The following is a 19,582-nucleotide window of genomic DNA, read 5'->3' as shown; positions in this document are numbered from 1 at the left end:
TCCGGAGTCTCCTGGCAACATCCTCTCGTAGGCAGCCTTGCCTGATGGTCCGCATCAGCTGTGGGTGAGCGCCCTCAGTACTTTCCGGACGGGCAGCGTGTGCCTCTAGAACATGTCCTGCAAATGGCTCTCTCCCATTTGCCTCCGGAGCCCCAGATTTCACCCTGGCAGCGGCCAGCTGACGACATCTAACCACCTTCCGGTTCATCTGACAGGAATGTCACAGCATTGACAGGACCAGAGTGTACTTTGCTTGTAGAGAATCCTTTAGGGTCATGGAAGAGGACTGAGAAATAAGGACCAACCTATCCAAGACTGATCTCCGCTAAGCTGATACCCTCCAAAGGAGCAGGCCTCTTGCAAAGATCCAAATTGGTTACATGTTAGCACTTAGCCTTGTCTAGTCACTGACCTGAAAACCCAGTGCCCCGCTCCTGTGCTTCTTTCCATGAACACGAAGCTTGCCGAAAGGCGTGAAGCCGAGGATCTCCCGGGCCATAGTGCCACTTTCCGCGAGCCCATGATCACCCTGGGGGCAGCAGCTTGATTCCCTATAATGCAGTTTTGCAGAGGCCTTACGCCCGAAGTGTGGGCGTCTCCCCCCAGAGCCTGGGGCCCACACCAGTCGTAGTGCTGAGTGAGAACTGGAATGCAGTCCGTCCGCAGCTGGGAGCCCGTCACCCAGGTGGCCCTGCGAATAAGCCCCTGCAAGTCTCATGTCTGCTGTGTGAGCTCCTCGGCCATTCATGCTCATCCTCGTCACATACACATAGTCAGACTGTGTGTGATCCCTAACGTCAGGACACAATGACCATCTTTTCAGACGCTGCCTCAAAACGTTCCCCCCTTCTTCCTTGACTCTTTCTCAGAGGCACCTGGCAGAGACAGTCCCCACAACAAAGAGGAAGAACCGAGAAGGAGGAGGATGTGATCTCCGGGACACGGGATCCGACGCACAAAGTGGGAGTCCCCTGGAAAATGTTTAAGTGGGCCCCCAAAATAGCACCTGTTCATCCAGGGCAATAGAGAAAAAACGAGATTTAATCCTGTCATAAAGTGTCAGGTGAATTTTCTTCAAGAAGATTAAATTGACGGAATACCTGCTACATTTTAATGTGCTGCACAGAAATTTGTGCATGTGAGGCCGAACTTGGAGCAAAATACCACCCATAAATACTGCACTTAGACCCACAACACCCCCAAGGGTGAGGAGTAATAAACATCATGCAGTAAATTCTTCAGGGTGTTTACTGGTCATAATCATGCTGTCTTTGATTCTTATAAGTAAAGTTATACTAGAGTCATATTAGAGAGGTTTATACGAGGAGTGGAAAGTGTGTGCGTGTGTGCATGCATGTGTGTGCATGTGTGTGTGTGTGTGGGGGGGGTGCGTGTGCAGAGGCCAGGTCTCATCTTTCACAGGTTGAAGTCATAACCAAACCCTGAAATTATTATTTTTTTTTATTTTTTAATGAGTATTTATTTTTGAGAGAGAGAGACAAAGTATAAGCAGGGGAGGGGCAGAGAGAGAAGGAGACACAGAATCCAAAGCAGGCTCCAGGCTCCGAGCTGTCAGCACAGATCCCGATGTGGGGCTCGAACTCACAAGCTGTGAGATCATGACCTAAGCTGAAGTTGGACTCTCAACCGACTGAGCCACCCAGGCGCCCCCGAACCCTGAAATTAAAAGAGAAGTTAATACATTGACATTATATCAGAACTGTAGTTTTTAGAACTATGTCTTTAAAGACATGACAGGCAGCTGGAAGTGTCAGCAGTGACCGTCCCTGATGAGCAGGAAACAGGGAAGCCGTGTAGAAAGATCCGCCTGTAAACTGTGTGCTATGCTTTTAGTGAAACACACGCGCGCACACACACACACACACACACACCACTATACACAGATGTCAGCAGTGGGAAAGTCATGTTATGAGGCAAAGAGTACAGTTGTGAAATAGAAGAGAAAGTTGGGTGATTCTCAGGAAAAGTTATTTTAGTTGTCAGGACTAGGGTAAGCACTTTGTTGTAGCTGCTCTGTGCTTGTGTCCTAATGATCTTAACAGTATGCAATGGACCCTTTAATTACACTGCATGAAACTGCTGGGTTCTGGGCATCATTTATTTTTGTGTCAGCTCTCTGGCACTGAATGAATAATTGTTGCCTATTTCAAATGTCAATGAACATTTGTTTTCATATCTTTTATAATCATAAAATTGTGTGTTTTCTAAGTCATATTCCATGCATACATCTATTATGACAAGCTTGTGTATATTTACTTAAAACCATTATAATTTCGGGGGCACCTGGGTGGTTCAGTCAGTTACACGTCTGAATCTTGATTTCAGCTCAGATCATGATCTCACAGTTCATTATATCGAGTTCCATGTTGGGCTCTGTATTGACAGTGCAGAGCCTGCTTGGGATTTTCTCTCTCCCTCTCTCTCTGCCCCTCACCCACATGCTCTCTCTCTCTCTCTCACAAAGTAAATAAACAAAAAAATAAAATAAAGTCATTACAATTTTCTTCAGGTCGAACTTTGAAGGTTTTAATAAATGGTGTGGGAGGTCCCTAAAAGTGAACAGATGATACATTTTCCCTCCTGCGAGTAGAATTTCTAACATTTAATATTGTGTTAGAGTTGGTGAGCAGCTCCAATCCTTTGTGTTTGGGAAACATTATGCTTTATTGTCAAGAAAAATACGTTCTCAAAAGAATTGGATCAGAATCCTGCAATTCCCAGTTTCAGAAGTGTGTAAGTTCAGAAAGAAGCTATTCAGGGGCGCCTGAGTGGCTCAGTCACTTAAGTGTCCAGCTTCAGCTCAGGTCATGATGTCATGGTTCGTGAGTTCAAGCCCCGCGTCAGGCTTTGTGCTCAGAGCCTGGAGCCCGCTTCAGATCATGTTTCTCCCTCTGTCTGCCCATCTGCTGCTTGCACTCTGTCTCTCGCATTGTCTCAAAAATAAATAAACATTGAAAAAAAAGAAGAAGAAAGAAGCTATTCAACTTCGTTTTCAGTTTTTTCAACAAAAAGTAAATAACATCTGTCTTTGATAATTATCGTGAAGAGAAAAGAAGACAATATGTACAATGTCTAGACCGGTTCCTGATGTAGAGTATGTATTTCAAACATTTGAGATTTCCTTTTCCTTTTTTTCTTATGCCATGGTCTTTGGGAGATAGGAATGCAGATCCTATTTTACACTTCCATTGGGGGAAACAAAAACCTGTTTTTGGAAAGAAACAGCAAGCAGTGGCGGGAGAAGAGATGTACCCAGTGCAACAAAAGCAAGCAAGTGTGCTAAGAAAGTTGGGGATGGAGAGAAGAGCTTGGGGGTGGGCCAATCCAGGTTTTCTAAGTTGAGGGATGATTGAATTGCAGCCCTAGAGATAGCAACCTCTGGAGAGACTGACAGGCTCTTCTCCCGTGAGGGTCATTTGCTCATATTCCAGGGTAGTAAAGGGGAGGAGGCCCGAACTCTTCCCTCCTGTCTCCTTCGCATCCTCCTCCAGAAAGGATTCATTTACATTCCAGAACAAGAGTCTCTCTCCCTCCCTCTCCCCCTCGGCCCCCTCCTCCCTTTGTTTCTCTCTCCCTCCCACAGAGGAGACAGGCAAATGGGCAGTCACCCTAAGTGAGCCTCAAGTCCTCAAGTCGTGTAATCCCAGGGTCCCACCCTGGGGTACAGACCACACGGTCCATCCAGGTGAGCCGTGGACGACCCCCCCCCCATGCCCCTGTGGGGACAGGCCTACGAGCTGCCGGGGCGCTTCTCTCACTGTGGCTGTGATTACGTCCCCGGGGACAAGGGTCTGATGTCTCCTGTCAGTAGACGTGTACAAAACTGTGGCAGCCACGTTCTCTCTGCCTTTTCACTCCCCATGGAAGTGGGGGCAGAGCAGAACACCGAGGAGGCTGGGGGGTTGATGTGTGAGCCGGAGGGCAGTGTGCTGTCTCGTGGGAGGAAGACACAACACCAAGGACCCTCAATGTCATAGGCACGTGCGTTAAACTCACGTAGAAAAATTGCACCGGGAAAATGCACAGAGCCTGAGCGCCTTCGCTAGCAACCGAATAACTGTGGGCAACACAGGAAGCACGTTGCTTCCAGAATCTAAAATAACACAGCGAGCACACAGCAGGCTCCAGGCACAACGGTCCTCACTTCAGAGAGGCGCTCTGGTGGCAAATGAGGGGAAGACCAGTGCTTCTGTAGCCCAGGGATAAAAAGAAGCAGTTAACGCCAGAACTTACTTAAGTCGTTAACATCTGCAGTAGTGTATTTAAATTTATGTCACTTATTCACCACTGTCTGTCCAAACGAGCTGTCTCCTTCCATACGAATCTGCTGATGAGACATCACCTCGATTTCTCTCACGTTAACAAAGCTATAAGTCATTGTCCCTAACTGCCTTTTTCAGTTTCGGTGAAGGGAGCAGACACGACGATTGACAATTAATGTGAATACACTGTACTTGGAAATTTTATGAATTTTCCTAATTTTTTTATAATTGCCTTGGCTATCCCTTGTCAAAGTGCCTTTTTCACTTTACCCACAGTATTTACTTTCATTTTTAGAGCAGGATTTCTTTACACGTTCACATGCCTGCGGTTGGTAGAGTAAGATAATTACGATAATCAGGGCAGCCGGCCTATAAGTTGTAGAAAACTTGTAGGCACAGAAGTGCATGGGGGTTATAAAGCGTGAAGCTCCTTCTGGCACATTCCTCATGCCTTGAGCTCCCTTCAGTAGAACCTACCAACAAAATGGAACTTTAAATCTAATTAGCTAAGTGGGAGTTAGTCAAGATAGCATCTACTTTGACTTTTTTTGTTTATTTTTTTGGGGGGGGGCAGGGGCAGAGAAAGGGAGACACAGAATCCGAAGCAGGCTCCAGGCTCTGAGCTGTCAGCACAGAGCCCACTGCAGGGCTCAAACCCACAAACCGTGAGATCGTGACCTGAGCCGCAGTCAGACGCTTAACCAACTGAGCCTCCCAGACACGCCATCTACTTTGACTTTTACTTCATGTTTACATTTCTGTAAATTAATTCATATTATCATGTCACCATTTTCCACTGCGCTTGGCATACATAGATAATAAATGTTTATCAAATGACGGATGGAATCCCCATTTAGCACTGAGAAAAAAGGCTTGTGGAGGCTCAGTCCCAGGCCCAGTATTATACCATCAGTAACGGTGGTATTACGACTCCACCCTAAATCTGGCCCCAAGCCCATGTTCTTCAGGACTATGTTGTGCTAAGCTCCTACTTGAAACTTAAGGTTTCTCAAATTCTCCATCATCACTAGTTAGTTTGGAAATACAGTGTTATTAATAAGACTGATAGCAGTTAATGAAATTTATGATTTTGTAAATATTTAAAATAGGGATTTTCAACCTAGATAAATCCATGCAATTTGGGGGAAAAATGACTTCACGGCCTCTCTCTCTCTCCCTCTTTTTTTTTTTTTTAATTTTGTAACGTTTTATTTTTGAGTCAGAGACAGACGGGGGGGGAGGGTCAGAGAGAGGGAGACACAGAATCCGAAACAGGCTCCAGACTCTGAGCGGTCAGCACAGAGCCCAACGCGGGGCTCGAACCCACGAACCACGAGATCATGACCTGAGCCCAAGTCGGATGCTCAATTGACTGAGCCACCCAGGCGCCCCCCCCTCTTTTTTTTTATGGGGAAGTCAAAACAGAGTAATGTGCCACTTGGCTCTGAGAAACTGTCTATAGTTTTTGTATAAATAGGTAGAAGAATATATTTAAAAACTCAAGTGCTGTGAAAAATAAAAGCAGACGCAATTACAACCAATCTAACAAATCTTTTTTTTTAAGGTTTTTTTAATGTTTATTCATGTTGGGGGGAGAGAGAGAGAGAGCGCACGCGTGCGCGCAAGAGAGAGCATGAGTGGGGGAGGGGCAGAGAGAGAGGGAGACACAGAATCAGAAGTGGGTTCCAGGCTCTGAGCTGTCAGCACAGAGCCTGAGGTGGGGCTCAAACCAATGAACTATGAGTTCATGACCTGAGCTGAAGTCAGACACTCAAGTGTCTGAGCCACCCAGGCACCCCTCACAAATCTTTCTATAATGGAAGGCAAGGTAGTTATTCCAAATATTTAATAAAAAAAAAAATTTCCATTTGTATTTTTTATTTGCCAAAGTAAATATAATTAGAGCACTTCCCGTTTTAGAAAACACTCTATCTCTGTTCTATCTGATGCTATAAAGCAGATTTTCGAAATATATAGTTAAATATGTACTTCTTGCATATTGTATGCAACTTTGATACCAGGAAAAACCTTACGTTGTTAGTTTGTTGATCTAACATATTATTTCCTCTGGAGAAGATATCTCATACACAAAGGGGCAAAACAAAGTCCACTCAAGTTATGTTCCATGGTAATAGACTTCCACCAAAGGCATATTTTATTGTAACAGTGTTGGTGAAAATTTGGCATAATTTATGTGCATTATTCTTATCCCCACTGAAGGATGGTCCCTTATTCCTGGAAGGGCAAAAATTAGGTCAGTGTGGTGTAGTGACGTTCTGCCATTTCTCAAGAACTTACAGTCTAAAACAAAGAGTGTTTTAGGTTTCTCCTTTTGTTTAAAATTTTAAGCTCATATTTTCTGTGACATCATTCTTTACGCTATTCGTCCATTTTAATCAGTGTGAGCTAGTGTCTTTACTACTTCAGTACCCAGTACATGCTTGTATCATTTGTGTTATAGTGTATTGTGATTAACTGTTGGCGTGCATCCCTCTTACTAGACCCGAGCAACCCAACAGAATGGATGGGAATATTCTATATCTGTGCTGTCACTCCCCACATGTTGACTGCTTTGCATTTGGAATGTAGCTAATTCAAATGAGAAAGTGGATTTTTTAATTTTAGTAAATTTTTATTGATTTAGATGCCATTCTTGGCTAGGGTCCATCATATTGGACAGCATAATGTTAGAACATAAACTCTTCAACTAGGTTTTGTTTTTAATTTAAATTGACTAGGATTTTATAAAACAGTTTGATGAACAGATATTCCAGACTAGAGCTGGAGGATTCACTTAATATATGACCAAGATATTTCTTTTTTTTTAAATTTTTTTAATGTTTATTTACTTTTGAGAGAGAGAGAAAGATTCAGAACACAAGCAGGGGAGGGGCAGAAAGAGAGGGAGACATAGAATCTGAAGCAGGCTCCAGGCTCTGAGCTGTCAGCACAGAGCCCAATATGGGGCTCGAGCCCACAAACCGTGAGATCATGACCTGAGCCAAAGTCAGACACCTAACCGACTGAACCACCCAGGCGCCCCTGACCAAGATATTTCTAACCCAACTCTTGGTAAATATAAAATTTCCTTTAACCTCCATGTATTTGGAGGCTTTCCAAATTTTTTCTTGTGGTTGATTTCAAGTTTCATAGTGTTGTGATCTGAAAATATGCATGGTATGATCTCAGTCTTTTTATACTTGTTGAGGGCTGTTTTGTGACCCAGTATATGATCTGTTTTGGAGAATGTTCCATTTGTACTCGAGAAGAATGTATATGCTGCTGCTTTAGGATGTAAAGTTCTGAATATATCTGTTAAGTCCAATGTGTCATTCAGAGCTGTTGTTTCCTTATTGATTTTCTGCCTAGATGAACTGATCCTTGCTTTAAGTTGAGTATTAAAGTCACCTACAGCTATAGTATTATTATCAATACATTTGTTTATGTATGTGATTAATTGATTTATATATTTGGGTTTCCACATTGGGGGCATAAACATTTACAATTGTTAGCTCAGACTTTAACCTGTATTACAAAGAGGTAATCATCAAGAAAGTATGATATTGCCACAAAAACAGACACATAGATCAATGGAATAGAGTAGAGAATCCAGAACTGGACCCACAAATACATGGCCAACTAATCTTCAACAAAGCAGGAAAGAGTATCCAATGGAAAAAAGACGGTCAAATTTAGTATGGTGCTGGAAGAACTGGACAGCGACATGCAGAAGAATGAACCTGGACCACTTTCTTACACCATACACAAAAATAAACTCAAAATGGATGAAAAACCTAAATGTAAAACAGGAGACCATCAAAATCCTAGAGGAGAACACAGGCAGTAACCTCTTTGACCTCAGCCACAGCAACTTCTTACTTGACATGTGTCCAGAGGCAGGAGAAATAAAAGCAAAAATGAACTATTGGGACCTCATCAAGATAAAAAGCTTCTGCACAGTGAAGGAAATAGTTAACAAGGCTAAAAGGCAACCTATGGAATGGGAGAAGATATTTGCACATGACATATCAGATAAAGGGTTAGTATCCAAAATTTATAAAGAACTTAACCAGATTCAACATCTAAAAAACAAATAATCCAGTGAAGAAATGGACAGAAGATATGAATAGACACTTTTCCAAAGAAAACATCCAGATGGCAAACAGACACATAAGATGCTCAACATCGCTCATTACCAGAGAAATATAAATCAAAACCACAATGAGATACCACCTCACAACGGTCAGAATGACTAAAATGAACAACTCAGGAAACAGCAGGTGTTGGCGAGGATGTGGAGAAAGGGGACCCCTATTGCACTGTTGGTGGGAATGCAAACTGGTGCAGCCACTCTGGAAAACAGTGTGGAGGTTCCTCAAAAAATTAAAAATATAACTACCCTCTGACCCAGAATAATTGTATTACAAGGAATTAATGCAGTAATTGCATTACTAGAAATTTATCCAAAGGATGCAAAAATGCTGATTTGAAAGGGCACATGCACCCCAATGTTTATAGTAGTGTTATCAAATAGCAAAGTATGGAAAGATCCAAATGTCCATTGACTGATGAATGGATAAAGAAGAGGTGATGTAACACACACATGCGCACACACACATGCGCACACACACACACAAACACACACACACACACACACACACACACACACACACAATGGAATACTACTTGCCAATGAAAAAGAATGAAATCTTGCCATTTGCAACAGTATGGATAGAACTGGAGGGTATTATGCTAAGTGAAATACGTCAGTCAGAGAAAGACAGATATCACATGATTTCCTCATATGTGGAATTTGAGAAACTTAACAGGTGTTTATAGGGAAAGGAAGGAAAAACAAGACAAAAGCAGAGAGGGAGGTAAACCATAAGAGACTCTTAAATACAGAGAACCAAACTGAGGGTTGATGAGGGTGGGGTAGATGGGTGAGGGGCGTTAAGGAAGGTAAGTGATTAGTCGCTGGGTTCTCCTCAAACCAATAGTACACTGTTAACTAACTTGAGAATAATATTTAAAAAATGAATTAAAAAAATTTCCTTTACAGGTAACATGGGGGCACTTGGGTGGCTCAGTTGGTTAAGCATCTGACTCTTGATATCAGTGCAAGTCATGATCTCACAATTTGTGGATTTGAGCTCTGCATCATTGAAAGTGTGGAGCCTGCTTGGGATTCGGTCTCTCTGCTCCTGCCCTGCTTGCACTCTCTCTCCCTCTCTCTCAGAATAAATAAATAAACTTAAAAAAAAGTAACAACAATTATTGGCCTTTCAGTATTCTAGAAGAAACATATCATCTTATGTTACATTCTATGTACATGAAGGAAATGGCTTACGAAATAACCAATATTTGTAATCTCAGTTGAAGTTTGAAAAACATTATTTTCTATTGCTAAATATACCATAATTCACACAGAAAATTATGTGTATGCAAATTTTGTATAAATTTATAAATATGTGTATAAATATGTCTGTCATATATGTTGTTTATATTATATGTGTTATACATATGTAATATATTCCATGCATCTTACTGAAATTTTATTATTTTAATTTTTTAAATGTTTATTTTTGAGAGAGAGAGAGAGTGTGTGTGAGTGGGGGAGGAACATAGAGGGAGATGCAGAATCCAAAGCAGGTTCCATACATTCCATACAAAGCTGTCAGCACAGAGCCTGATGCAGGGCTTGAAACCATGAACTGCGAGATCACGACCTGAGCCAAAGTCAGACATTTAACTGACTGAGCTATCGAGGTGCCCCTTGCTGAGTTATTTTATTATTTTTTTTTTAATTTTTTTTTCAACGTTTATTTATTTTTGGGACAGAGAGAGACAGAGCATGAACGGGCGAGGGGCAGAGAGAGAGGGAGACACTGAATCGGAAACAGGCTCGAGGCTCTGAGCCATCAGCCCAGAGCCCGACGTGGGGCTCGAACTCACGGACCGTGAGATCGTGACCTGGTTGAAGTCGGACGCTTAACCGACTGCGCCACCCAGGCGCCCCTGAGTTATTTTAAAACACAGTTTAAATTTCAATTAGTTTTTCCACTGGATCATATTCCTCTAAGTGATGTTTGCTAATTTTATTCTCTGTGTTGCTTTTTGTCAGACATCTCTGGATTGTGGAGGTCATAAATTACCTAGTTTGTATATTTTTGTTTTCTCTATGTTTCTTAGGGGAATCTATGTTCTTAGAGAAAGGCATTGATAATTATAGTTTTAAATCAATATTATAGTAATATTTGTTGATTTAAGCTAATACATTTTAATTACTTCCAAATCTCTAGGAAATTTGAGAACACATGCATTGAAATGAAATACTACAATAGAGTCATAAAAATTAATATGACTAAGCAATTTTACTTTATATGAATTTCCAAAATTGGTGAAAACGTACGATAATTTTATTGGCATTTTCAGTGACAGTATCACCCCAAATTTTACCAAATCAAAAAGTTAAAAAAAAGTAGGATGTGGAGAATATTAAAAAGACATAGTGTTATTTAAAAAAAACAGGAAAAAACCCAGAAAATTAAAAGTGTGCAAACTCTTTCTTTAAGGGCATACTTTCAAAATTGCACTTGATGTAATATACAATCATAAATGGCAAACAACCTTTTACAAGCAGATGTGATTAAGACTGACCTACACAGGGGCGCCTGGGTGGCGCAGTCGGTTAAGTGTCCGACTTCAGCCAGGTCACGATCTCGCAGTCCGTGAGTTCGAGCCCCGCGTCGGGCTCTGGGCTGATGGCTCGGAGCCTGGAGCCTGTTTCCGATTCTGTGTCTCCCTCTCTCTCTGCCCCTCCCCCGTTCATGCTCTGTCTCTCTCTGTCCCAAAAATAAATAAACATTGAAAAAAAAATTTTTTTTAAAAAAAAGACTGACCTACACATGCCATGAGCTATGCTTTTATAAGAAATTATTTCCAGATATTTTTCCCAGGCTTACTAGGATTGCTGAGGGGGAGGGGGGTACTGGAATATAGACCATAAGGCAAGAGTTTCATCCTACGTGGATTAAATGGCAACTTTACTGTGTACAAAGACCAGGACTTAGACATCTTCACCTATTTTATAAGTATGATATTGGTGCTTTCTACTCAATAATCTGTCAAAAAAAAAAAAAGATGATTCCATACTTCATTATTAGAACTATTACTTCTGCAAAATGACAAAAAAAAGAATTGTCAGAGGCATTGTACCTTAGAGATTGGCATAAAAACAGCAAATCAGAGGGACAGAGTTGGGAGCCCAGATGTAAAGTCACCCATATACGGACGATTTATTTAAGACAAAGGAGTCAAAAACATACACCAGAATGTCTTTCTTCAATAAAACTTTCTTCAATAAATGGTGCTGGGAAAACTGGACAGCCATATGCAAATAAAGAAACTATACACACATTATACAAACATTAACTCTACATAGATTAAAGATTTGAAAGTAAGATCTGAAACTATAAAATGCTTGGAAGAAAAGATAAGTGGTAAGCTCTTTGACATCAGTCTTAGCAATGTGTCTGTGGCTCTGACATCAGAGACGAAGGAAATAAAATATGAATAAGTAGGATGACATCAAACTAAAAAGCTTCTGCACAGCAAAGGACATGATCATCAAAACAAAAGGGGAACCTACTGAATGGGAGAAGATATTTGCAGATCACATATCCAAAATGGGGTGAATATCCATACTATATAAAGAATTCATACAACTCAATAATAAAAAAGTGAACATTGTGATTAAAAACTGGGCAAATATCTGAATAGACACTTTTTTCTAAAAGAGACCTACAGGTGGCCAACAAGCACAGGAAAAGATGCTCAACGTTATTAATTATTAGAGAAATGCAAATTACAACCACAGTGAGGTATTGCCTCACACTTGTCAGAATAGCTAAAATCAAAAAGATAATAAATGTTTGCAAGAATGTGGAGGAAAAGGAACCTTCCTGCACTGTTGGTGGAAATGTAAATTGGCACAGCCACTACGAAAACCAGTATGGCGATTCCTCAAAAGTAAGAACAGATCTGCCATATGACCCAGCTTTTACACTTTGAGGTACGTATGTGAATCATATGAAAACACTAATTTCGGGGCGCCTGGGTGGCGCAGTCGGTTAAGCGTCCGACTTCAGCCAGGTCACGATCTCGCGGTCCGGGAGTTCGAGCCCCGCGTCGGGCTCTGGGCTGATGGCTCAGAGCCTGGAGCCTGTTTCCGATTCTGTGTCTCCCTCTCTCTGCCCCTCCCCCATTCATGCTCTGTCTCTCTCTGTCCCAAAAATAAATAAATGTTGAAAAAAAAAAAAGAAAACACTAATTTGAAAAGATATATGTACCCCTATGTTCATTGCAACATTATTCACAATAGTCAAGATATGGAAGCAATCTAAGCATCCGGTGTTCATCAATAGATGAATGTACAAAGAGGTTGTGGGGTGTGTGTGTGTGTGTGTGTGTGTGTGTGTGTGTAATGAAATACTACTCACATAAAGAAGAATGAAGTCTTGCCGTTTGCAACAACACGGATGGACCTTGAGGGTACTATGCTCAGTAAGACAGAAAAAGACAAATACTACATGATTTTGCTCATATGTGGAATCTAAAAAACAGACAAAATAATACAAAAACTCCTAGATACAGAGAATACACCAATGGTTACCAGAGGGAAATGGGGTTGGGGATGGGCAAAATGGGTGAAAGGGGTCAATTGTATGGTGATAGATGGCAAGTAGACTTTTAGTGGTGATCCCTTTATAGTGCACACAGATGTCAAATTATAATGTTGTACCCCTGAAAGTTACATAATGTTATATACCTCAAAAAAAATAATTGTCAGACTCATGACATTTTAGAGATTATTGAAATGTACTTCCAAGAGAGAGATCCAAAATATAATATTACAGAAAATAATGGGATAATTATGGAATAATTGCCTATTATCATGACCTTGTGGCATTCACATTACCTCTGTTCATTCTAGAACTGTGGAATACCAGCTCTGTGTCAGATGCTTTGATATGCCCTGGGATATAATAATAACAATACAGTATGCTTTCCCTGAAGAGTTTGCATTCCAGTTAGGGAGAGGCATGTGAGCCTACTAATATACAGGTGTTATGGTAGGAAGGTATATAAATGAGTGATTCCATCTTATTCAGGGACAACACGGGTAATTGGGTAAAAGTACTTCCTCAAGAGGGTAACATTGGTGCCGAGTCCCGTGAGGTGGTTGTGCTTACCTGTAGACAAGGTGGAAAAGGGCTTTTCAAGATTGAAGGAGCAGAGAGAGAGCAGGGACAGAGTATGTGAGAGAGACACGAAATGGTGTGTTGGAGGAACAGCAAAGGCTTTGAGTTCATTCTTGCGCTAGACTGAGACCTATGTGGGCATCACGAGGACAGGAAGTGCATCAAGACGTACAGTGTGAAATTTTAAAAAGAAAATGAAACTCTGGGAACTGATAGGGACACGTGTCCTGGAGGACCTTGAGTGTGACACTAACAAAGCCAGATCCTAGCCAGTGACAAGCCTACTTCTTTGTTCGCAAAGAGCATATTCTGATGCGAAGGGAAGTGATTTAATGAAAACTGTACTGGGAGCATATCCTCTCTATTCTTAAAGCAGCATTTTCATGCTTTATTTCCCCCTCACTTAACTTTTCCTTTTTCAGTACCTTTCTTTAATACTCTGGGAGAAAACATTGCCTGTATTAAAAACCCTTTTACTGTGGAAATGAGATAAGTCACCTTCACAGCCCTTGAAGCTTCCAGGCGGCAGCAATTCATAGTCAAGAGGTGATTTTTGCACCAGGGTCGTTGCACGGGGAGCATGTTTTATGATTGGTCTTGGCACAGTGTGAGAAACATGGGCACCCAATGAACCTAAAGTCCGCTCCGCTCCAAAGGCACGGATTTCTCCAACAGGTGGCCACGCACGCCATTTGGGAGCCTGCCCCTGAAGTAAGCAGATCGCGTACTGTGGCCAAGGCAAAACATAGGTGTCCTGAAACTTGAAGGAGAAAATAAATTTCTTCTTTTTTTTTTTTTTTTTTTTGAGTGAAGCCAGTATACTAAAATAGAAGTTGGTTAAGCAACAATTAACCGACTTGTGAAAACATAGTTGAAAAGTAACATGGGGGCACCTGGGTGGCTTGGTTGATTAAGCATCCAACTCTTGATCTCGGCTCAGGTCATAATCTTATGGTCTTGAGATGGAGCCCCACGTCAGACTCTGCACTGATGGCACAGAACCTGCTTGGGATTCTCTCTGTCTCTGTCTTTCTCTTTCTCTCTCTCTTTCTCTGCCCACGCACACTGTCTCTCAAAATAAATAAATAAACTTAAAAAGTTAAAAAAATAGAAAAATAATATGGTGATGTTCGGTAACTACAAATTTCACTTTGATATCTTGGAAAGCCATCTCATATAGATGACTACAAAAACAGCACATTTCCTCTAGATTGAGGAATCGACATTGCATGCCATCTACTGTAAAAAATCCGTATATGTAATGGTCAAGCTTGTGTGAAAAGCTAGAGGTGAAGGGTAGGGCCCTTCTTTCCATCACCGAGGGCAGCAAACCATTGCACAGTTTACGGGCTGTGAGTGGTATGGAGAAAGTGAGAGGGTGGGCAGACAGCACCCACCAAACCGTGTTGGAATGACTCGGTATCAATTCTATGTACAAATTAGGGAAAATGACAGGTCTTTGTGTTTTAGTAGGTGTTTGCCTGGAATACTGGTGTGGGTTTCTTACCTTTAGAACTAGGTAATAGTCACTCGGTGAGGGCTTGGATGAACATCCTTGAATTTAGGGCCTCGTCCAAAGAGTGAGGTAGCCCTTAACGGGAATCACTGTTTAATGAGCCCCTGGAGAATTGTTTTAAAATTGGATGAGTGCTGGAGACTCCTGGAATTTTCGACAGCACACACCTGGTGAAACTCTCTTGTGCAATTGTAAACCTAGTTCAGCCCCCTGGCAGGAGGGCGCTGAAATTTTGCCAAACCTCTGAAGGGACTGCCATGGAATGCCTATTATTTGCATACTTTAGACTTACCAGACCTACGACCCAATGTGCGTTTTCTGTTATCGGTGAAAACATAAAACGTATCTAACTGGGTGTGCTTCAGCCAACTGAAATTCCTCACCGAAATTCTTAACTGAAATTCTTCATTTAAATAAGAATTGTTTAAGAATACTGCATCAGTATAAATTGAAGAAAAATGTCTCCTTAGATTTTGCAAATTAATGATAGATTTGGCAGCTGAACCCATTTCTGTGGCGTTCCAGTTTGGGTGGAATTGGGAGACAAAGTGTGGGGCGCGTGGCTTCTGTGCAGACATCTGCTTTGGTTTAAATGTTTAATTAGACCTGTTTCAGCGTACAGCCCATATATCATCTGGTCTCCGTACCATGAGAGAAAAAGCGTCGTTGCCACGATTCGGTGAAGAAATTAAAGACCCGAGTGCCAGAGAGAACTGCTTGCCAGCGTCTCTGACAGACTCCGGGCTTGAACCGGAGCCTTTTTGCCTTCACATCCAGGATGTTTCCTCTCTTTCTTGGCGAAGGGACTGCGCATCCTGGTTTTCCTGGGACAGTTCTGGTGCATGTATGCCTGCTGTTCTGAGAGCATGTTTAACACTGTTCCGTTTCCCTTTTAAAAGTACCCTGACCTAGAAGATGGAGGGGTCCTGCTTTGATGTCCCCAGTAAACTATTCATAACAGCATCCCTGCACCTGGCCCCCCCCCCCCCCCCAGGTATCCAGTGTTATGCTGACTTTTGCACAGAGAGGCTTCAGGAATCCAGAGGTGGGGGCTGACATCCTGGGCTCTCCTCCTGGAGCCCAGAGAGAATCCCCAGAGCCTCTTAGTCCTGGCCTTGATCTGAATCACGGGGGCTGTCACTCTAAGCAGTGTTTGTGCTGTTACAAGTAACAGGACCTAGAATCAAACTTCTCTAAATGAGGGATTCAGTACTGTCCATATAACTAAGAGACTCAAAGGCAGAAACTGGGGCTATGAACAAATGAAGAGCCTCCAACAAGGTCTCTCCCCCACCCCCCACCCCATCCTCTTCCTCCTCTCTCCCTCTTCCTCCTTTTTAAATTATTTTACTTTTTTCTTTTAATGTTTACTTATTTTTGAGAGAGACAGAGCTCAAGCGGGGGAGGGGCAGAGAGAGAGGGAGACAGAATCCGAAGCAGGTTCCAGGCTCCGAGCTGTCAGCACAGAGCCCAAAGCGGGGCTCGAACTCACAGACCGTGAGATCAATACCTGAGCCGAAGTCGGACGCTCAACAGACTGAGCTCCCCCAGCACCCCTCCCCTTTGCCCCGCTTTCCCCATCTCTCCTGCTTTCTCTGTCTCTTGCCTCTGTTTTCCTCTGTAGGTAGACTCCTTCGGTGTACTGAAGAAGGGCGCCAGCAGCTGTCGTTATAAATGACAACGGGTGTGCTGTTGCCCTTAATACTAGCCCCGGCTCTGGGCCGATGGGCCCGAGAGTGTGGGCGGGTGGCTTTCCCAGAGGGAAATGAGAACGACGGAGGGGGCATGGACGTTGGCAGGCAGACACAGCGGCTGTTTACTATCCCGCTTCTTTGTGGAGTTAAAAATGAATCATCTGGGGGCGCCTGGGTGGCGCAGTCGGTTAAGCGTCCGACTTCAGCCAGGTCACGATCTGCGAGATCTTGCGTGATCTCGCGTGAGTTCGAGCCCCGCGTCGGGCTCTGGGCTGACGGCTCAGAGCCTGGAGCCTGTTTCCGATGCTGTGTCTCCCTCTCTCTCTGCCCCTCCCCCGTTCATGCTCTGTCTCTCTCTGTCCCAAAAATAAATAAAAAACGTTGAAAAAAAATTAAAAAAAAAAAATGAATCATCTGAGATGGAAATTGTAGTGTGAGAGGTGCATAATTTTCTAGCAAATTGCGTGACTAAATCTTCACCACGGTCAGTTCTCTGCAAGAGAAACGAAGCAGCCCAGTGACTCCTCACACTCGCGGGCCCACGGCTGCAGGTGCACTTGCCCCGGAGACATGAACGCGGCTCTCGTGAGTGCTGTCGAACCCAGAACAGAGCATTCTCCCCTAGCCGAAGTCTTCACCCTCTCACTCCGAGAACGAATGCCAGAGTTGGCAAACACGGCGCCTGCCGTCCGCCTGGTCTTCCGAGTCACATCCGAGCCTGGCCAAACCTGCCTGCTGAGGATCACGGTGGCTGAGGGTCAGCGCCTGAAGATCACCTCCGAGGGTCTGGGGCTTGACTGCAGCCTCTTTTGCGCTCCTGGCATCGTGCCCTGCTCTGCCAGCTGCCCCAGCGTGTATCCAAATGGGTGAATAGTAAATACTTGTTAAGCTAAAAGGCACCTTAGAGTGTAACAGTTTCTTCAGATAGGAAAAGAGACGAAAAACGCCACATTATCCCAGGGCCAGTGTTGCACTTTATAGACACACTTAACACTAACAGGAGTTGTGTTAGTTTCTTGTCTGCCAGGGAAATTCACAAAGGAGTTCAGTCCCCATGATTGTGTAACATGTAACTCATTCATCCATTCATTCACTCATTCATTCATTCATATAGCACATATATCACATGCCACCATTGTGCTAAATCCAGATTATCTGATTAGTGATAGAATCTCTAGGTCCAGAGTAAAGTGAACCTTTTTTTTTCTCCTTTGCTGAGGCACACGTACCAAAAGAATGTGACACATATTCTTTTTTTTTTTTTTAATTTTTTAACGTTTATTTATTTTTGACAGAGAGAGCATGAACGGGGGAGGGGCAGAGAGAGAAGGAGACACAGAATCCGAAACAGGCTCCAGGCTCTGAGCCGTCAGCACAGAGCCCGACGCGGGGCTCGAACTCACGGACCGCGAGATCGTGACCTGAGCTGAAGTCGGATGCTCAACCGACTGAGCCACCCAGGCGCCCCAAATATTCTTAATCAGATGTGAACATCACAATCAGATTGGAAGTTCTGTCAGAAAAATTCCTGGGTCCAACCCCTAAAAGTGTGTGACCCAAAGGTTTGGGTCGGCCCTGAGGTATATATGCTTTTAGGATTCTTCCAGATTTTCTTTTTGACACACACCCTGATGGAATGTGAATATTTTGTTTGAAGATGCTCCGTCTGTAATAACACTCCAGATCTGTGCTCTCCAGGTTCTGAGGCAGCCGGGGATCTCGATACACTTGCTGGCCCTCCACTCAGTTGGCCTCTGTGGTATTTGAGTTGCAGGTGTGGCCCCATCTGAGATGCTGCTGGACACGGCCAGGGGTCCAGGGAAATCTGAAATCCCTCAGACTGTGCAGTTAAGGAAGAGTTCTGAGTAATGCCACGCTTTGTTTTGTTATGATCGGAGTAAATCTATGGGCTTTGCTTTGTTGCCATTTTCATTTGGACGTAACATGTTTCCTAAATGTTGGATTATATTAGGCAGACAACAATGGGGAAAGAAAATGAAAATTAATGTTAGCCAGGAACATTACAATAATGTGTCTTCTCCTTCTTTCTTTTTCCTTCCTTTTGCTTAAACATGACTGAAAGACTCGGGGCGGGGGAATGAATTTGAGGAATTATGATTAGGAAACTCAGAGCTGGAACAGCCCTTCACACAATATGAAATAGGAACTTAAGAGATTCTCTTCGTATCTAGATCTGATCTCACACTTTTATTGCAGACGGCTTCTCCTCATATGTAGTTCAATGAGCTGGGAAATAACTTCAGTCAGTTATAGGCTTGCACTGAACACCCTCGAAAGGATATGGACTGGGAGCTGGAGAAGTCGGTCCCCAAAGGGGTGTGTGTGTGTGTGTGTGTGTGTGTGTGTGTGTGTGATTTTGGAGGAACTGGTAAGGCAGTGCCCATGTTCTGCAAGTGCCCATCCTACACGGAGAGCAGATGTGGGGAACGCGACCCAGCAGAGGCCCCATGCCTTCGAATGCTAACCATACAAACAATTAGTGGGATAACAGGGTCTCAAAGCAGCCTTTTCACCACTTGGCTTCATCGGCAAGTACTGTCTGTCTGGTGTGGCGTCTTACAAGGCCTCCAGAGTTCGCAGGAAAGCACTGCCCTCATTACGTAGAAAATTCCATCGTGGCACTACAGACAGACCTCACAGATCTGGAGTATTTATTCAGCCGCACGCACAGTGTATCTGTTTTGTTGTTGTGGCACTGATGGAGACTTTGTCCTGTCACCACTGTGACTGACCCCTGAATATTGTTGCAGTTACTACATTTTGGTATCCGGAAAGTTGGAGCAGAATGTTTGTATCATGCGCCTT

This window comes from Herpailurus yagouaroundi, unplaced genomic scaffold (assembly GCF_014898765.1).
Source record: "Herpailurus yagouaroundi ecotype Mexico unplaced genomic scaffold, PumYag 211, whole genome shotgun sequence".
In the NCBI taxonomy this organism is placed as follows: domain Eukaryota; kingdom Metazoa; phylum Chordata; class Mammalia; order Carnivora; family Felidae; genus Herpailurus; species Herpailurus yagouaroundi.
This window is presented reverse-complemented; position numbering follows the sequence as displayed.